Source organism: Sciurus carolinensis, chromosome 4 (genome assembly GCF_902686445.1).
Source record: "Sciurus carolinensis chromosome 4, mSciCar1.2, whole genome shotgun sequence".
Taxonomy (NCBI): domain Eukaryota; kingdom Metazoa; phylum Chordata; class Mammalia; order Rodentia; family Sciuridae; genus Sciurus; species Sciurus carolinensis.
The window spans coordinates 143963449-143984277 of record NC_062216.1 but is presented as its reverse complement, the minus strand read 5'-3'; positions in this window follow the sequence as shown (position 1 = coordinate 143984277).

The window sequence follows — 20829 nt, the reverse complement described above, 5'->3', positions numbered from 1 at the left end:
TGAGAGACTTGGGACCAACTCAAAGCCGCTGGGTGAGTCTCTCCCGTTGGGGAGGTGTCCCGGATGGGGCGGTAGCCCCAGAACGCAGGGAATTTGTGAAGTGGAGTTGCTCTGCGAGACGCCCCTCCCCCCACAGGAGCGGTAAACACGGACAACTGGGATCATCGTAGAGGAGGCGGCTCAGCACAGTGCTTGGACTCGGAGCAACCACTGGGGCTCCAGGCGGCTGCCTGAGGAGGAGCTGCGTGGCGAGCTGTTTAGACTCAGAGCGACCACTTCTGAACACCGGGGGGGTTGCCCGGAGGAAGAGGAGGAGCACGGCAGGTCGCTTGGTCTAGGAGTGACTGCATCGGAGCCACAGGCGGTTGCCAGAGGAGGAGGTGAGTGGTGAGTTGATTGGACTAAAAGCGACCACTCCTGAACACCGGTGGCCTGCCTGGAGGAGGAGCGCGGTGGGTCACTTGGTCTCGGAGCCACCACTCCTGAACACCCGGGGGGCAACCCTGAGGAGGAGGAGGAGGAACAGGGCGGGTCACTTGGACTCGGAGTGACTGCCTAGGGCTACAGGCGGTTGGCAGGAAGAGGAGACGCGAAGTGAGTTGCTTGGACTCCTAGTGACTGCGTCGGAAACCGGGCGGCTGTCCGGAGGAGGAGGTGTGTGGCGGGTCTCTGTGTATCGGAACTATTGTACGGGGCTCCAGGTGGCGGCTCAGAGGAGGGGCTGCATAGCCAGGCGATTAGGTGCAGAGCAGGGTCCCAGGACCTAGGTGGCTTCTTGCTGGAAGAGGCGCACAGAGACACACCTAGGGGCAGAGCGAAGTTTCCAGGACTGTGGGCAGATTCTCTGGGAGAGGCAGCCTAAGGAGACTCGCCTGCGAAGGGTGAGGCTCCCAGGCCCAGGAGGTAGGTCTGGGCCCCTGGGAACGTTGCAGAGGAAGACAGCCCAGCCCAGGCGGTAGTTGTAGATTGAGGGGAATCTCTAGGAGGGGAACTGAACAGCGAGACGTCCCCACCGAGTGAGTCTTCCCTGCCGGGTGAGGTTTTCCCACAAGGACGGTAAAACCAGAGACACAGGCACAAACAGGCCTTGCCTCAGCCCGCAGCCTAGTTCCCTGTTGGATGACCATTGGTCAACAAGTGGAGGCACCTCTGCCCACTAGCAGGGAATATATGCCACCTGAGGGTCACCACCCCTAGAGAGGCAGCTTCTTTGTGGAGCTCCGCATTATCAACTTCCTCCAAGACTTCAGGCTACTGAAGGATAAGAGGGGATATACTAGCAATCTTCAGGGACATTATCAGTCGATAGAGGAAATCTGCAATATCTTAATGACCCACTGATTCCTGAACAATATGAGAAAGCAAGGGAAGAAAATGCCCCAAACAAATCTAGATGTTACATCAATAAAATCCAACGACAGCATGGCAGAAGAAATGACAGAAAGGGAGTTCAGAATGTACATAACTAAAATGATTAGGGAAGCAAACGATGAGATGAAAGAGGAAATGCAGGCATTGAACGATCGCACCAATCGACAGTTAACAGAGCAAATTCAGGAAGCAAAAGATCATTTCAATAAAGAGTTAGAGATATTGAAAAAAAACCAAACAGAAATCCTTGAAATGAAGGAAACAATAAACCAAATTAAGAACTCCATAGAAAGCATAACCAATAGGATAGAACACCTAGAAGACAGAACTTCAGATATTGAAGACAAAATATTTAACCTCGAAAACAAAGTTGAACAAACAGAGAAGATGGTAAGAAATCATGAACAGAATCTCCAAGAACTATGGGATATCATGAAAAGGCCAAATTTGAGAATTATTGGGATTGAGGAAGGCTTAGAGAAACAAACCAAAGGAATGAACAATCTATTCAATGAAATAATATCAGAAAATTTCGCAAATCTGAAGAATGAAATGGAAAATCAAGTCCAAGAGGCTTATAGGACTCCAAATACACAAAATTACAACAGACCCACACCAAGGCACATTATAATGAAAATACCTAACATACAAAATAAAGACAGAATTTTAAAGGCTGTGAGAGAAAAGAACCAAATGACATTCAGGGGGAAACCAATATGGATATCAGCAAATTTTTCATTTCAGACCCTAAAAGCTAGAAGGGCCTGGAACAACATTTTTCAAGCTCTGAAAGAAAACGGATGCCAACCAAGAATCTTATATCCAGCAAAACTTACCTTCAAATTTGTCGATGAAATAAAATCATTCCATGATAAACAAAAGCTAAAAGAATTTACAAAAAGAAAGCCAGCATTACAGAACATTCTCAGCAAAATATTTCATGAGGAAGAGATAAAAAACAAAGAAGCATATCAGCAAAGGGAGGAATTACCCTAAAGGAACTGTCAAATAAAGGAGGAACCAAGATGTGTCAAAAATTTAAAAATTGAACCAAATGACCGGGAATACAAATCATATCTCAATAATAACCCTGAATGTTAATGGCCTGAATTCATCAATCAAAAGACATAGACTGACAGATTGTATTAAAAAGAAAGATCCAACAATATGTTGCCTGCAAGAGACTCACCTCATAGAAAGAGATACCCATAGACTAAAGGTGAAAGGATGGGGAAAAACATACCATGCACATGGAGTCAGCAAAAAAGCTGGAGTATCCATCCTCATTTCAGATAATGTGGACTTCAAGCCAATGTTAGTCAGAAGGGATAAAGAAGGACATTTCATACTGCTTAAGGGAAGCATAAATCAGCAAGATATAACAATCATAAACATCTATTCCCCAAACAGTGGCTCATTAATGTATGTTAAACAAATCCTTCTCAATTTTAGAAACCAAATAGACCATAACACAATAATACTAGGTGATTTTAACACGCCTCTTTCACCACTGGACAGATCTTCCAAACAAAAATTGAACAAAGAAACCATAGATCTCAATAACACAATCAATAATTTAGACTTAACAGACATTTATAGAATATACCATCCAACCAAAAGCGAATACACTTTCTTCTCAGCAGCACATGGATCCTTCTCTAAAATAGACCATATATTATGCCACAAAGCTAATGTCAGCAAATACAAGAAGATAGAGACACTACCTTGTATTCTATCAGATCATAATGGATTGAAGTTAGAGATAAATGAAAGAGTAAAAACAGAAACTACTCCAACACCTGGAGATTAAACAATATGCTACTATATGATGAATGGATAACAGAAGATATTAGGAAGGAAATTAAAAAATTCTTAGAGGTAAACGAGAACAAAGAAACATCATATCAAAATCTCTGGGACACTATGAAAGCATTACTTAGAGGAAGATTTATTTCATGGAGCGCATTTAATAAAAGAAGTAAAACTCAAAAAATAAATGACCTAACACTACAGCTCAAAGCCCTAGAAAAAGAAGAATAGACCAACACCAAAAGTAGTAGAAGACAGGAAATAGTTAAACTCAGAGCTGAAATCAATGAAATTGAAACAAAAGAAACAATACAAAAAATTGACAAAATAAATAGTTGGTTCTTTGAAAAAATAAACAAAATTGATAAACCTTTAGCCACACTAACAAAAAATTGACAAAATAAATAGTTGGTTCTTTGAAAAAATAAACAAAATTGATAAACCTTTAGCCACACTAACAAAGAGAAGACGAGAGAAAACCCAAATTACTGAAATTCAGAATGAACAAGGAAATATCACAACAGACACGACTGAAATACAAAACATAATTAGAAGCTATTTTGAAAATCTATACTCCAACAAAATAGAAAATTTCGAAGACATCAACAGGTTTCTAGAGACATATGAATTGCCTAAACTGAACGAGGAGGACATACACAATTTAAATAGACCAATTTCAAATAATGAAATAGAAGAAGTCATCAAAAGCCTACCAACAAATAAAAGTCCAGGACCAGATGGGTTCTCAGCCGAGTTCTACAAAACCTTTAAAGAAGAGCTCATTCCAATACTTCTCAAAGTATTCCATAAAGTAGAAGAGGAGGGAACCCTCCCAAACTCATTCTATGAAGCCAATATTACCCTGATACCTAAACCAGACAGAGACACATCGAGGAAAGAAAATTTCAGACCAATATCCTTAATGAACATCGACGCAAAAATTCTCAACAAAATTTTAGCAAATCGCATACAAAAACATATTAAAAAGATAGTGCACCATGATCAAGTGGGTTTCATCCCAGGGATGCAAAGTTGGTTCAACATCAGGAAATCAATAAATGTCATTCACCATATCAATAGACTTAAAGTCAAGAATCACATGATTATTTCGATAGATGCAGAAAAAGCATTTGATAAAATACAGCATCCCTTCATGCTCAAAACACTAGAAAAAATAGGGATAGTGGGAACATTCCTTAACATTGTAAAAGCCATCTATGCTAAGTCCATGGCTAATATCATTCTAAATGGTGAAAAACTGAAAGCGTTCCCTCTAAAAATTGGAACAAGGCAGGGATGCCCTCTTTCACCACTTCTATTCAATATCGTCCTTGAAACTCTAGCCAGAGCAATTAGACAGACCAAAGAAATTAAAGGGATACGAATAGGAAAAGAAGAACTCAAACTATCCCTATTTGCTGATGATATGATTGTATACCTAGAGGAACCAGGAAATTCCACCAGAAAACTTTTAGATCTCATAAGTGAATTCAGTAAAGTAGCGGGATATAAGATCAATGCACATAAATCTAAGGCATTTTTATACATAAGTGATGACTCTTGAGAAAGAGAATATATGAAAACTACCCCATTCACAATAGCTTCGAAAAAAATAAAATACTTGGGAATCAATCTCACAAAAGAGGTGAAAGACCTCTACAATGAGAACTACAGAACACTAAAGAAAGAAATTCAAGAAAACCTTAGAAGATGGAAAGATCTCCCATGTTCTTGGATAGGAAGAATTAATATTGTCAAAATGGCCATACTACCAAAAGTGCTATACAGATTCAATGCAATTCCAATTAAAATCCCAATGATGTACCTTACAGAAATAGAGCAAGCAATTATGAAATTCATCTGGAAGAATAAAAAACCCAGAATAGCTAAAGCAATCCTTGGCAGAAAGAGTGAAGCAGGGGGTATCGCAATACCAGATCTTCAACTCTACTACAAAGCAAGAGTAACAAAAACGGCATGGTATTGGTACCAAAATAGAAAGGTGGATCAATGGTACAGAATAGAGGACACGGACACAAACCCAAATAAATACAATATTCTCATACTAGACAAAGGTGTCAAAAATATGCAATGGAGAAGAGATAGCCTCTTCAACAAATGGTGCTGGGAGAATTGGAAATCCATATGCAACAGAATGAAACTAAACCCATATCTCTCACCATGCATGAAACTAAACTCAAAATGGATTAAGGATCTCGGAATCAGACCAGAGACCTTGCATCTTATAGAAGAAAAAGTAGGTCCAGAGCTTCAACATGTCGGCTTAGGACCAGACTTCCTCAACAGGACTCCCATAGCACAAGAAATAAAAGCAAGAATTAATAACTGGGATAGATTCAAACTAAAAAGTTTTCTCTCAGCAAAGGAAACTATCAGCAATGCGAAGAAAGAGCCTACAGAGTGGGAGAAAATCTTTGCCAATCATACTTCAGATAGAGCGCTAATTTCCAGAATCTATAAGGAACTCAAAAAACTCTACACCAAGAATGCAAATAATCCAATAAACAAATGGGCTAAGGAAATGAATAGACACTTCACAGAAGAAGATCTACAAGCAATCAACAAACATGGAAAAATGTTCAACATCTCTAGTAATAAGAGAAATGCAAATCAAAACCACCCTAAGATTCCATCTCACCCCAATTAGAATGGCGATTATCAAGAACACAAGCAACAACAGGTGTTGGCGAGGATGTGGGGAGAAAGGTACACTCTTACATTGCTCGTGGGGCTGCAAATTAGTGCATCCACTCTGGAAAGCAGTATGGAGACTCCTTAGAAAACTTGGAATGGAACCTTCATTTGACCCAGCTATCCCACTCCTTGGCCTATACCCAAAGGACTTAAAATCAGCATATTACAGAGATAACAGCCACATCAATGTTCATAGCTGCTCAGTTCACAATAGCCAGATTGTGGATCCAACCTAGATGTCCTTCAATTGATGAATGGATAAAGAAAATGTGGTATATATATACAATGGAATATTACTCAGCCATAAAGAATGATAAAATTATGGCATTTGCAGGCAAATGGATGAAACTGGAGAATATCATGCTAAGAGAGATAAGCCAATCTCAAAAAACCAAAGGAAGAATGATATCGCTAATAAGTGGATGATGACACATAATGGGGGGTGGGAGGGGTTAGTGTTGGGGTTGGAGTTGGGTTTAGGGAGGGGGGCAGGAATGGAGGAAGGAAGGACTGTATAGAGGGAGGGGAGGGGTGAGAGGGGTGGGGGAGAAGGGAAAAAATGGCAGAATGAATCAAACAACATTACCCTATGTAAATTTATGATTACACAAATGGTATGCCTTTACTCCATGTACAGGCAGAGAAACAACATGTATCCCATTTGTTTACAATAAAAAAAAATATTGCTTTAAAAAAATATGTCAAAATACACTCTACTGTCATATATATTTAAAAAGAACAAATAAAAGTATAAATAATAAAATATTGAACATATGTTAAAAATGAGAGTTTGTCTTATTCCTAAGCTACCACTGAGTCCTTCAGAGAGTATATAAACAACAATACTGCAACAATTTTACCTCTTTGAATTTCAGTTTTGGCATCTCTATTAGTCTGACTTTTGTCACTGTGACCAAAATAATTGACTAGAACACTCTAGAGGGAAAAAGATTTATTTTGGCTTATGGCTTTAAAGGTTTCCATCCAGAGATCATTTGCTTGGTTGTTCTGGTACTGAGATGAGGTGTAACATCATGGTGGAAGGGCATGGCAGAGCAAAGTTGCTCAGTTTTTGGCATCTGGGAAGTGGGGGTGGGGTAAGGAAGACCAGATAAACTCTGCTAGAACACACTCCAGTGACCTATTTTCTTCAACTAGGTCCCACCTCCCAATAGTTCATTCAGTGATAAATGAATCTTGAAATGCATTAATTAATTTGATCAGTTAATCCACTAATGAGTTCAGAGCCTTCATGATCAAATCTTTGCATAAAAGTCCCAAATCTGAACCTTGTTGCAATAGTGACCATATTTTCAACACATGTGCTTTTGAGGAATATTCCAGATCCAAACCATAACAGCACCTATGCAAAAATTTGTAAATGTATGTTTAAGCATAGGTTATTTTCTTTCTGTGTATGGTATCCTGTCAACAAGATGTTTGTTGTGCTTCATAGAATTTTTAATTTACCTATGTACCTGGTAAATGAATTCTTTCACTAGGACTAATTTTCTCTCAATACATCACTGAAGAAAATAATGCAAATACAAACTGTATTCTAAATTAGAAAGTATTTTTATTTTGAAATGAATTAAAAATAGAAGTAACATCAAACTCATGACTTTATCATTAAAATAAACACATTTTCATTAAAATAAACCTAGGAAAGAGTGATTCAAAGTAAAGAAAAATACTAAGTTAACTATTGTGGAGTAACATATAGTTATATTTCAAATTGAAACATTTGTATATAGACTAAGTACACACTACATTTGAACAAGTTTCTTAGAAAATAAATATTTTGAAATAATTAGATTTGTAGCTATTCATTTCTTCCTGTTAAAAGCAGGTCTATAATATGTGATTAAAAAAATCTATTGTAACAAAGAAAATTGCATATATTTATGATATATAATATGTTCTGAAATAAACATACACAGTGGGATAGACAAAGCCAGACCAATGAGCATAAGTATTACCTGACATACTTGTCATTTTTTTGGGGGGGTAAGATTACTTAAATTCTACTATCTTAACAATTTTCAAATATGTAATGTATTTAACTGTAGTCACCACAGTGTGCAATGGATCTCTTGAATTAATTTCTCTTGTCTAACTGTAATTTTAATTTTTCTGACTGACACTTCCTCAGCATCCCTACCCCCAACCTCTGAGTCTCCATTCTCCACCTTTCTGTGAGTGTAATTTGCTTAAATTCCACATATGATGAGATTGTGTAGCATCTGCCTTTCTGTACCTGCCATATTTCACTTCCTATTATGTCCTCCATGCTCATCCATGTTGTTTCCAATGGCAAGATTTTTTTTTCTTAATTCTGAATATTCATGTGTCCTACGTGTGAAATATTTATGTATATGTGTGTGTATGAAAGATGGTTTCTTTACCCATCCATGTGTTGATGGACACAGGTTGTTTCTATGCCTTGATTATTGTGAATAATGTTGCACCCTAGCACCACAAAAAAAAATGTGATTGGAATCCTGAAAGATTCTTAAAAAGCCATAAAATGGATAACTTTTCTATCCTTAGTTGTCATATTTTTTTTTTGGTGGGGTGGGGGTACTGGGGATTGAATTCGACCACTGAGCCCTGTTTTGTATTTTATCCCCAGCCCTATTTTGTATTTTATTTAGAGACAGGATTTCACTGAGTTGCTTAGTGCCTCACTTTTGCTGAGACTGGCTTTCATCTCACAATCCTCCTGTCTTAGCCTCCTGAGCCCCTGGGATTATAGGCATGCACAACCAAGTCCAGCCTACTTGTCATATTTTGCTTCTGCTTTATTGTAGAAGAAGAATGTTAATGTGAAAGATCAGATTGCAAACAAAATTGCCTGTGAATATATTTTGTTAAGTATATGTGGGATATATTATACATTTATTACATAAAGCTTCTCAAAAGAGATATAATTGATATTATGATTGTTTGGCTTAAAACAATTTGCAGGTTCGATTCTCACAACATTATTATATCATACTACATTTGTACTTTCACAAAGAAACATTTTACATTAGTTGTGTTTAACTTCCATCTTTGAATAAGTATTTTAATTTGAAATTTAGGAATGTAAGCCTAGTCACTTAAGACTCTATAAGTGGATAGAAGAACAACATCGACAAAGTATACCTATACAATAATTACTTCTAAGTCACATTTGTCTTCTTCATATATATTAAAAAAAACTTATAAACTTGAGAAAATATCAGTTCTTCAATTTATTTGCATATGCATTGTCAATTGAAACCTATTTTCCAACTTTATGTCTCTCATTTATATTTATTTGCAAAATGTTTCATTAACATTTATTTCTCATTGAGACTCTAATCTTTAAAATTAATATATGACTTATGAATTTAGAATAATTCATATTTTTATAAGCAGTACCCAAATGAAAGAAGATAAAAAAAAACAACAGTCTTCTTGTAAAACTGCAGCTAATGGCAGCAACCTTGTCTACAGGACAGTGATTCATAGTGTCAAATATAAACATTCAATTCAAACACTGCAGACAACATGAGCCAACCAGATATGAGAACGAGTTGAGTGTGGTTGGTTAGTCTACTCCCTTTAGTCCCAAAATTTCTAATATTTCTAAGTACACAGAGAAATTGCACATGGCAGAAATCACTAAAGTATAGTAAGATTAATAGTGACTCACTTGTAAAATTCCATATCTAATCACATAGTCCGAGTCTTAAATAACAAAAGGACCTTTAATATTCTCTCATCATTTCTTTATGAACTGATGAATCAAAGTAAGTCTTAAGGAAATGCAGCAACTGAGCAAGAACTTGAGGGCAATTGAGAGATATAAATAAATCATTATATGGTCATCAGGAGAGACTATTGCAATAATCCATTTGAGGAAAAAAAAATAAGAGCTAAACATATCCATGGTAAGGGGGACAAAAAAGAAGAGTTAAACAGATAGGACTGATAGCACCCAGTAACCACTGGCTGGAAAGGGGAGGAAAGAGGAACATGTAAAGATTAACTCCTAGCTTCCAAATTTAGAAATTTAGAACTGGATAGATTAAGGCTTATTTCACTGAGTTATGGAAAAGACAGAAAAAAAAAAAGAGATTTGTGGTAGGGGTTTTCAGCTGAGGACAATTTTGCCCCCGCACAATCTGGCAATATCTAGGAACATTTTAGTTGTTGTATCTAGGGGAGGGTCTGACTGGCATCTTGAATAGAGGCCAGAGATGCTGCTAAATATATTAAAGTCAACAGGACACCCCTTGTTTTCCAATTGGATACTAAAACACAAGGAATTATGAGCCAATTGTATACTAAAACACAAGGAATTATCATCTGACAATGTCATTAAGAAGTAAGAAAAACTGGTAAGTGGGTGAAAAATGAAACTCTCATATAAGTTTGAGTCATGCATTATGCAAAATAAGTTTGCCCAAATATGTCCACATTTTAATTTTCTAACCTATGAATATATTACTTAAAATGTCAAAAGTTACTTTGCAGATGTGATTAAATTAAAGATGCCAAGAAGGGGAATTTGTTTGAATTACATAGATGAACCCAGGTTAATCACAGTGTTTTTTATAAGGGAAAGAAGGAGACAGGAGAGTTAGAAAAAAAAATATGAGAACAGAAGTAGAGGTCAGAAGAGGTTAGTTCAAGAGAGAGAGGAAATTTAAAGATTCTATGCTGCTGACTTTAAAGATGGAGGAAGGGGCCAAAAGGCAAGGTACTCTGTAAGTGGAAAAATCAAGGAAATGAATTCTCCTTTAGACCCCAGGAGGAATGTACACATTTGCTGACATGCTGATTCTTTTTTGGGGGGTGGAGATTTAACCAAGGAACACTTTAACATTAAATTAAAATTCCATTCCCTTTTTTAACTTTTTTTTTTTTTTTTTAATTTCCAGTGCAGAGTCTACTGAGTTGCTGAGGCTGGCCTTGAATTTGCAACCCTCCTATACTTCAGCCTCCTGAGTCCCTGAGGTTACAGGTATACACCACCAGACCCAGCTAACACCTGGATTTGTAATTTAATGATGCCCGTTTAGACTTAGGACCTCCAGAATTGTAAAATTGAATTTGGATTTTTTCAGAGAACAAAATTTCTGGTAAATTTTTATAGTAGCAATAGGAAATTAATATAGAAATTCTGATTTTAAGGTGGATACTATGTATAAATATTTGGTAGTGAGAAAGAGAGAATGTGGACAATAATATTGTGTCCTAAAACTTTGTAATTGTTAAAACTACACTTATTGATGTGATCTGCTGAATGAAAAATAATGGGATCAAGCAGAACTCCTGGATATACTCAGCATTAGTGGGAGGTAACTGAAGAGAATCATATGATACAGGGTAGGCAGAGATACTGGTATAGTGGTGAGAGAGAGGAGAGAAAGCATTTCAACAGACACGGAGATAGAAGGACTAGATTTCAATAGGAGGAGGTAGCAAATAAGGACAGATGTGCCTAAATGTAAAGTAAGGATTGAAAGGATTTATTGGACTTGACAAGAGGTCATTAGTCATGTGACGCAAAGCAAATTCATTGGCATATCAGGTACAGAGAGCACGTAGCTGTGGCTCAAGAAGTTCAAGATTAGCAGTGGAGACCAAGTGTTTTTCACCTCTAAGAAATATGAAAAATAAAAATATCTTATCAAGAGGATCATGTGTTTAAGGAAGAAACACATGAAAGTTCCCTTTGGTGTGAGTTACATTGAGTATAAGGACCACAGTTCTGCAAAAATGGGAAGTTAAGATGGAAACATGAGTATGAATTGAAATCATCCATAAATAAGTAGAAGACCAAGAAGTTTTGGAAATTTCTGACAGTTTGTCTTTACTGTCTTGTTAACTTGAAAGCAAGAATTTCTGAAAGCGAGCCTGTCAAGTGATAATGCTTTGGAGTCTTTAGAGTGCCAGCTTCCTGGAGTATACTCTCAAAGGTTTTGTAGAATTTGTGAAGAGAGATACAACACAGAGTCATCTGTTGAAGCAAGAGCTGTAGGCAAATGGCTTCATCAGAGAGAAACACAATTCCAGGTAAAAGACAGCTAGAGGATAGCATTTTAAAGATAGATTATAACAAAACAAGTATCTGTTTAGGTGAGGCTGATTGATGGGAATAATCACAGAGCAGTGGGGGGGGGCGGGCGTGGCACATACTATTAAGGTGGACAGGGCCAGATTTAATTCTTTAGTTATATGTTTTGTAAGTTTATGTTGAACTTTCTTATACACTTCATTCATACAGTATAACTTCATTTTTTCTTCTTTTGCTTAGAATTTAGGGTATGTGTGAGTTTAAATATTTAAACTCAGAATGACTTATATACCTTTACTGGTGATGGGGCCACTCCTAAAAAGCAATGGCTCAAGGTCAGTTATAGAATATTGAATCACACTTTCATTAAGCCTACAACAATTAGAATTAATAGAATTTTCTGCACAGAATAAAGGTTATGCCAAGGTTTTGCTGACTGGACTGCAACATTATTGCCAGGGATTAGATATAAAAATGACCTTAAGTAATTTTCCTGATAATTATGTGCTGGTACACAAGCTTTCAAATTACTTTACAGAAATACTTGCCTAGGTAATATGGTATCTAATAAAATGGAAGTGATTATTATTTCGGTATTCTTTATCACTAAAGATGATTATGGCTAATATCAAACTAGAATATGCATTGTCCTTACACATATTTTTGATGCAGCTCATTAAAATCAAGAGAAGTGTCCATGTAATTTATTTCACAATAGTTACCTAGCAACACTTATGAAATCAATGGCTTACTTTACGAAGACTTTAATTTATAGCTCCCTTCATGTGTTTTTCATTTTCTCTACCTAATTTTAGTTTGAAGTTGTCATTCATCATTTAAGGCTCTAATAAGAAGCAATAGAAAAATGTTTAGGGGATGAGAAACAAGTGTCTTTCTAACTGAAATAAAGCAACATCAAACCTAAATCTCTAACAAATATATTATAAATTACCTTCAAATTGTAAAGAAAATTATGTCATCCTTTCAATCATAAGTCAACAGGTATAACTGCAATTTAACTTTTCAGATGACTTAATGAAATGCTTTTGACAGAAATTCAGTACTAGGCATGGATGAGTAGCCTCACAAGGTCATCTCTGATAGAGCAATGGCAGCCAGATGAACCTTGTGTTCATAGAGCACTAATGCTTCCTTTGTTTAACTTGGAAAAATATTTTCTAAACAAAACATGTTAAGTACACAGAAAATGGAAAATAAAAGTCACCTGTAACCTCACCATTTTACTATAATTTTGCCATATGCCTTACCTATTATTGTGGAAACATTACCATCAGCATTATCATTACTATCAAAAGAGCTCACATTATATGGAGTATTACTACATGCATGACCCTGTCGTAGGCACTTTTCATATTTAACTCATGAAATCCCTATGAGGCAGACAGTATTATCATAATCCTAGTCTCACAGATGAATTAATTAAGATTGCTAATAATTTGTATTGTCAGGGCATAGATGGTCAGACTCCTTCAATCTTTTTTCCCTCTGTCCTTTTCCAGAAGGTTCCTTCTTGTAGTATATATGTAAAAGTTAACAGGTAATGCACATTTTTTTTATTTGTTGATTTTAGATACACATGACAGTTGGGGGTATTTTGACATATTATACATACCTGGAGTGCAATCCACTACAATTTTTATTCCATTATTGTGGGTGAACATAATGTAGAATTACACTGGTTGTGTATTCATATGAACACAGGAAAGCTATGTTGGATTCATTCTACTGTCTTTCCTACTCCCATCATCCTTCCCTTCACTTCACTCCCCTTTGTCTAATTTAATGAACTTTTATTCTTCTCCTTGCTATCCTCCCTTGTCAAGGTTTAGCATTCACATATCAGAAAGAACATTTGGCTTTTGGTTTTATTTATAACTTGCTACAACCAGTTGTTATTTACATATATTGAGTTATCCTCACAAAATGTGCATAAATAATGTTTAATATATTTTACAGATGAGAAGATTATGCCCCAACTAGTGATCAAGCAAGTTGCTCAAAATCACACATTTAATGATAGGAAGAACTGGAATTTTAATCAAATTCAAAGTGGTTGCAGAATCTGTGCTCTTAACCAGCAACAATCTGTTCTTTATCTTAAATCCTTTGATCATTCGAATGATGTACTTTGGTTTCAGATTCTCCACATGGGACATTAAGACAGGTTACAATTCATTCCATGAATAGATTCAATGTACCTGCTTTCCTCATGCATATTCTGCAGCACTTATGTTTTTACCTTGTCACCTGGACACTGACTGGGGATGTTCTCTTAGTTATTTTGGAAGTCTCCCATGATACTTTGACTTTCCAATTCAGTGTATGTTTCAGATAAAGGCATGTGTGATTATGTTCTTGTGCTTACAGCCTGGACAGTAGCAGGGGGATACAATTTTTAAAGTGTTTGAGTAAACACACTTTTCACAGCAGGTAAAATTTAATCATTAAACCATTCCAACAAAAGCATTTTTTTTTAAATTTGCCCTCACTTAACTTTCTGACCTTTAAATCAAGGCTAATTTGACCTAAAACCTATGAAGAAAGACTCTTGTGAACATAAAAATATTGGAGAAAAATTGTTCAATTTATTCTTTAACAATGAACAGAAAGTTTACCTCTTACCAAGTTTATGAAGCATCCATGCAGAGATACACAGGGAAACCTGAGCCTTTTTATCCCTTTCATATTCCATATCTGTGGATATTAAGTACATAAAATAATATGTGAATATTTAACCATTTTTTTCAGTGTAGTGATAAAACTGTACAATCTCAGGAAGGTAAGTGTTCTTTACAGCCAATGATGAAAATTTTTGCTCAGTATTAGATACTATAACATGGAAGAAGAGAATGAAATACACAAACAAGCTCCATGCACTTTATTATGAAATTCAGTTATACAGTTAATGCAGCTTTAGAATTCTGTAGTTCAAATGTGATCAAGATAGGAATGTGACCCCAATTCAATGCCATAAATATCAAGATCTATTTATTTAATTAATTTTATTCTGGACAATATAGTATTAACCTAAAGCAAGTCTTCCTGACAATTTTATGCTTTGAGGAAAAAAGGAGTCTTTTATATGCTTTTTAGAAAAGCAATTTAATAGACACTTCAGGTATCATCATTATTCAATGACACCTTCATAAAAGAGATAAAAATTTGATTCTCTGACAATGTTCTTACTACATTTATTTTTTGTTTTTCATTGATTGTAAGCCTGAGAGGTTTTTCAAATTCATTTCATCTTTTTTTCTAGGTCAAAATACTATAAATCCCGATTCTATCAAGCTGAGATTTAAAGATAATTTTTCTTATACTTTCGAGCATTTATGCTTTCAAATATTATCAAAATACAGGTTTATTTTATTTTATTGCTTGCAAGGAAAATCCTCACTATTTCTAAATTCCTGAGCAAACATTTAGAAACATATGGTAATTGAAAAGTCATAATCTGGCTCTATAGTAACAGCCTGTTTATACAAGAGGATTTTGTGATTTGAATATTGCTGTCATATAATCTGGCACAAAGATGTAATATCAAATACATTCTTTATTTAGAAGAGACACAGCCTGTGGTTATTTAAAATCAGTCAGCCTATGTTGAACCATAGACTAAATTCTCATTGAAATAAGCATATTGTGATACAGCATCTACTTCAGGTTATCAAATTACCATTTCATATTAAACATTTTAGGGAAAAACATACTGTGTTATCCAGTTGCTACTGCATCTACTTAAGAAAATGGATTCTTATTTAATGAGTTTTAAAAGGCCGTGTTGTGTCAATAAGTTGTATTACTTCATAGGCAAGTGTATAAGTCATCATTTATGAATCGATTTATATTTTAATATGCCAGAGAGCAGCTTTTGAAAGGAATACTGTGACAAATTGATTTGTAAATTGAATGATCATCATTTAATTTACTCCTTTGGATCCATATCATGGAAACATTTGTTAATTTTTCTGAGTTCAAGGAACTGGACTTTTTGGAGACTCACTTTAAAGAATTAAAAGACTAAAAATGAGATTAAACAAGCTAACAGTGATTATACAGTAATAACTATTAAACCTAAAAAGAATGGCATAGTGACTATAAGAGTAGGCATAGTAAATACTTGATATAATTCATTAGATACCCTTCAGAATCATGTATGTATGTGAGTATAATAGTTTAGTGTTCTGACTACATGCTATGATTCACTAATAAGGCAATATATTTTCAAGGTCCAGCAAATAATCATTTGTTTTTACCTCTCTTGAATGATGTAGTATGATTTTCCTTTCTTATTCATAGCAAGCCACAATCTGAACATTGATTTGATTGGGCAAGAAAAACTGATTTATTTTCTAACTCTCTGTACACTGTATGTGGTTGTATCCAAAACATATTTTATATACTGGAGATAAAGTATCAGTAGGGTTTCTAGTTACATAATGTACCATAGCATACGGACTATGAAGGAATGTGATTCTATAGGAGATGTGTTTTAAACAACAAACTCCTATGACTTTGGAATGGCTTCTGTTTCTTGATTACTAGCCAACTAAAATTAACTTTCAGATTTATAGAACTATCTCTATGGAAATAAACTTCAAAATGTGATAGAAAAGATAAATTGATGATCTCAATAATGTTACCAATAATACGTATTGCATAATATATTTTGTGAATTTTAATTAAAATATACTCAAATAGATTTAACATGTTTCTGAGCAATGGTGCATGTCTTCAAACAAATAATAACCAAACTTTTGGACACCTACATGAGGTTATTGGTTGTTTTTACAGTGATACATGCAGGAATATGATTGTGTTCAAAGTGTGTGCATTATTTGAATAAAAGCACAGTTCTAACCACTGCATAGTGGAAAATTTCTCCTCTCACCTCTGGTTTGGCTTTGTGACTTGCTTTATAAATGAGACATTAGCTGATATACAAGCAGAGGTTGGAAAGTGCTCATGGAATGGGGCTTGATCTCTTGCTATATGTGAAATGCAGGTATTACCATGCGAACAACCTGAGCCAGCTTTATGGGAAACCCATGTCAAAAAGAGATGAAGCATCGTAGCTACAATGGAACAACTGCCAGGTGCAAGGGAGATCCTCCTAGACTATTTGGCCCCAGTAAAGCCGAGAGCTGAACATGTGGATCAGTCAGCTAAGTCAACCTAAGCTCAAAGAATCACAGAAAGTAATGTCAATAAATCTGAAAATGAATCGGGGTTGAATAAAAGATATTTATTCAGAGTCTTTTTGGTACCTGCAGTATGAAGAGACACAAGGTGCAATAGCAACTGGGCTGTGTTCCATGGGAGGGAGGATAAGGGCAGAGTTTTCAAAAGCAAAAATCACAACTATGTAAATTATTTTATAAAAATTATGATTGGTGAAGGAAAATGGTTAGTTTATGGGCCCACAATTCTAGTAGTTGTCACTGGGTAGTATTAGCAAACTCAGCAAGCAGAAGTTCCATGATACTGTGGCTCTTGTAGTTTAGTCCAGTTTAAAAATATTGAGTTGAAACAAATGAATGAACTCTCTCTTCTTGATGTCTCCTTTGCTTTATTTTGGAGATTTGAACCAAAATGCCGCCATTCTGTGATCTTTGTTTACAATAATAAAAATTAGTTGTTTTAAGCCACCTTTTTTTCAATTGTGGCTACATACATGATTATTTTTATAACCAAAAAGATTTAGGTATAATTCATGGGTGGACTATAAGCTGCCAACATTTCCTGATGTATATATTAAAACTTTCCTGTGCTCAGTTTTTCAGTAGGTAAAATTAAGGCTAAAAATTATCTTAGAAATTTTATACGTAAGTAGTACAATAAGGTAGATAAAGCACTTAGTACTATACCTTATATATAGTAAGTACTTTATATAATTCCATTACTTTATTTTTAAAATCCTATATTTTGAACAATATGTCTTCTGAAAGAAAAAAAAAAAGGAGCAATATAGTATGAGGAAATTTAAAAGAATTTAAATGTCTTTATTAGTGCATTATAGTTATACACAATAGTGTAGTTTATTTTGACATAATTATACACACATGGAATATAATTTGATCATTTTCAGTCCCCGATACTTGCTCTTTCCCTCCCTGCCTCCCTCTCCCTGATGACCTTCCTCTATTCTTCTAGTCTTCTTCTATTTATTTATTTATCTTTTTCAATTGGTGCTTCATAGATACATATAAAGATGGAATTCACTGTGGCACATTCATATACATACACAGTATAATTATGTCAGTTTCATCCTGCAGTTCCTTCTTTACCCCATCCCTTCTCCTTCCCCTCAGTTCGATTCTTCTACTTCACTGATCTCTCTTTTCATAGGATACATGCCCATTTGTTTTTTCTTACTTCACTCTAGCTTCCACATTAGAGAGAAAACATTTGACCATCGACTTTCTGAATCTGATTCACTTAATTTAGCAGGATGTTCTCCACTTCCATTCATTTACTGGGAAATGCCTCAATTTCATTCTTCTTTATGGCTAAATAAAACTCTATTGTGTGTATATTCCACATTGTCTTAATCCATTGGTCTGATGACCGGGCATTGAGACTGGTTCCATAACTCGGCTATTGAGAATTGCACTGCTCTAAATATTGATGTAGTATGCTGATTTTAGTTCCTTGGAATAAATACCCATAGTTGGGTTATAGGGAAGTTACATTTCTAGCCTTTTGAGGAATTGCCACCCTGCTTTCCAAAGTGGTTGTGCCAATTTGCAGCTCCATCAACAATATGTGAGGACACCTTTCTTACCACATCCTCACTAACATTTAGTATTATTTGTGTTATTGATGATTGCCATTTTAATTAGGGTGAGATGAAATCTGTTTGTTTTGATTTGAATTTTCTGAATTGCTAAGGATATTGAATATTTTTTCATATATTTGTTGGCCATTTGTAATTCTTCTTTAAGAAGTGTCTGTTTAATTCATTAGCCCATTTGTTGATTGGGTTATTTGTATTTGTGGTGCTGAGATTTTTTTTAAATCTTCATATATGCTGGATACTAATATCCTGTCAGAGGAGCAGCTAAGAAATACCTCCCATCTTTTAGGCTATCTCTTCACACTCTTAATCATTTTTTGTTGTGCAAAACTTCTTAATTTGATGTCATTCCACTTGTTGATTCTTGGTTTTATTCCTTGAATTTCAGAGATCTTGTAAGGATTAACATACTGCCTGTGCCAATAAGTTGGAATGTTCAACTGTTTGATTACAGCAGTGGTAAAATTTATGGTTTAAATATTAGTTCTGTGATCCACTTTGAGCAGAGTGAGAGATAGGGATCTTGTTTCATTCTTTTACATAGGGATATCCAGTTTTCCCAGCACCATCTGTTAAAAAGGCTACCTTTTTTCCAACATATATATTTGTCAAGTGTCACATGATGAAAACTATATGGTTTTATGTCTGTGTAATATTCCATTGGTCTTCATGTCTATTTTGATGCCAACGCCATGCTGTTTTTGTTACTGTAGCTCTGTAGTATAATTTGAGATCAGGTATTATGATGCCTTCAGTGTGACTTTTGTTACTCAGTATTGCCTTGGCTGTTCTGGGTCTTTTATTCTTCCAAATGAAATTTAGAATTTTTTTTTCTAGTTCTGTGAAGAATGGCATTGATATTTTGATGAGGATTGTATTGAATCTGTATAACGCTTCTGATAGTATGGACATTTCAACAATATAAATTCTGCCTGTCCAAGACCATGGGAGGTCTTCCCACCTTCAAAGGTCTTATTCAATTTCCTTGTTCATGTTCTATAATTTTTCATTATAGAAGTATGTCACCTCCTTGGTTAGACTTAACCTAAGTATCTTGCTTATTTTTTTAGGTTATTGTGAATGGGGTAGTTTTCCTGATTTCTTCCTCAGCAGATTCATTATTGGAAAATAGGAAAGTATGGATTTATGAATTTTGATCTTTATTCTGATACTTTGCTGAATTTTTTATCAACTCAAAAAGACATCTAGTGGAGATTTTTTTGCATCTTCTTGCTACAGAATCATGTCATAAGCAAACAAATAATTTGACTTCTTATTATCTTATTTGTATACATTTAATTTTTTCTCTTCACTGATTGCTCTGGCTAGAGCTTCAAATGAATAGGAATGGTGAAAGAGGACGTACTTGTCTTATCCCCGAATTTAAAGGAAATATATATTTTTTCTCCATTCAGTATGATGTTGGCTTTGGGTTTGTCCTATATTCCCTTTATAGTGTTGAAATGAGGTATACTAGCCCTAGTTTCTCAAGCACTTTTAATCTGAATGGGCACTGGATTTTGGTAAAGGCCTTTACTCCATCTATTGAGATGATCTTATGATTCTTCTCCTTGATTCTATTCACATGGTGAATTACCTTTATTGGTTTGTGTATTTTGAACCAGCCTTGCATCCCTGGGTGAAATCCACTTGATCATGGTGTACTATTTTTCTCATGTGTTTTTAAATGTGATTTGAAAATATTCTATTAAAGATTTTGCATCTATGTTCATCTGGGATATTGGTCTATAGTTTTCTTTCCTCAATGTGTCTTTGTCTGTTTTTTAGTATCAGGGATATATTGACATGATAGAATAAATTTGGAGCTGTTCCCTCTCTTTTTATTTTATGGATTAATTTAGCATTAGTTCTTCTTTAAATATCTGGTAAAACTTGACTGAGAATTCATCTGGTCCTGGGCTTTTTTTGTTTGAAGGTTTTTAATAACTACTTCAATTTCCTTTCTTGATATTTGTCTATTTAGGTTTTCTGTATCTTCCTGGATTGATGTGGTAAGGTCGTGTGTATTTCTTTAACTCTACACAATACCATTACCAATCCTTAGAAT